This window comes from Triticum dicoccoides, chromosome 7B, assembly GCF_002162155.2.
Source record: "Triticum dicoccoides isolate Atlit2015 ecotype Zavitan chromosome 7B, WEW_v2.0, whole genome shotgun sequence".
NCBI lineage: Eukaryota > Viridiplantae > Streptophyta > Magnoliopsida > Poales > Poaceae > Triticum > Triticum dicoccoides.
Window position 1 is genome coordinate 745,380,736 of NC_041393.1, and position 1,477 is coordinate 745,382,212.

Below are 1,477 nucleotides of genomic sequence, written 5' to 3' on the forward strand. Positions count from 1 at the left end.
TGCATAATCTCCCGTTGCAACGCACGGGCATATTTGCTAGTGGATATTCGTATCTTAACGATCTCTCTCCAAGACATCTAAGAGAAAAGGCGTCTATATATCAAAATATCAAGACTGACCTTGTCATAGGCGTTTTTGTACCCCAACTTCAAGACCAAGGCCTCTTCATGAATAATTAAAAGCAGACTGGATAAGATTCAGCAATCTATTCATTAACGGCTCTAGAAAGATGGAAATTCCTCATATTCTTTTTTGTCTAATCACATGCATATTACTAGTCAGACCACCGGCAGTTACGTGCAGGAAGACGGCAAACAACGGCGTGCGGCTCCCGCCGGGGCAGTGGCAACTGCCGGTCATCGGAAGCCTGCACCACCTCGTCAGGCAGCTCCCGCACCGCCCATGCGCGACCTGGCGCGGCACCACGGGCCGGTCATGCTGCTCCGGCTCGGCTCAGTGCCCACACTGGTGCTGTCGTCGCTAGACACGGCGCGCGAGGTATTCAAGACCCAGGACCTGACGTTCACGACGCGGCGGCTCACGGCTACCATGGGCGTCCTAACCTGCGGCGGCCGGGACATGATCTCCGCGCCCTACGACGACTACTGGCGCCAGCTCCGCAAGATCGCCGTCTCATAGGTGCTTACGGCCGGCCGGGTACGCTCCTTCCGGGCCATCCGCGAGGAGGAGGTCACCACCATGCTGCGCGCCATCCAGTCAGCCGGTCCCGTGGTGGAGTTGCGCCCGCTGCTGTCCGCGCTCGTCACCGACCGCATGTTCCGCGCCGTCATGGGCAACCGGTGCGACTCCACGCAGTGGGACCTGTTCCTGCGTGAGCTTGACAGAATAGTCCGCCTTGCCACCGGGTTAAACACGACGGACCTGTAGCCGTCATCGTGGCTCGCCGGACGGCTTAGCAATGCCCGCCGCCGTGCTGAGGAGATTCATGCCAGCGTGTTCGGGATCATCATGGGCATCATTCACGAGCATCTAGAGAGGAAGGAGGAGGGCGTGCTGGACGTGCTCCTCAAAATCCACAAAGACGGTGTCATCGACATGGATGCCGTCGAAGGCGTCATCTTTGTGAGGAGAGCATCCAATCCATATTGTATATCACGTGTATAGTGTGTTTTAACACCTCCTCACTAGTAGTGGTTTGACCTGTGCAGGACATCTTTAGCGCCGGGAGCGAGACGTCGGCGACGACTCTAGAGTGGGTGATGGCCGAGCTGGTGAAGAACCCAACAGTGACGGTGAAATCGACGACGGGGTTACGGCGAGCCTTCGATGGTGATGGCACGGTCGACGAGGGCAGGCTCGGCGAGCTCCCGTACATGCGCCTCGTCGTCAGGGAGACGTTCCGCCTGCACCCACGGTTGCCGTTGATGCTCTCGCGCGCAGTGCCGAGAACCGTGCAAAGTTCTGGGGTTCGACGTGCTGAAGAGAACGCAGGTGATCATCAATACATGGGCATTAG

At 57.8% G+C, this 1,477-nt stretch overlaps 1 pseudogene; it reads left to right on the plus strand.

Moving 5' to 3' along the window:
• The first annotated feature begins 229 nt into the window (after positions 1–229).
• The window catches only part of LOC119339650, a 2,156-nt pseudogene continuing 908 nt past the window's right edge, over positions 230–1,477 (plus strand).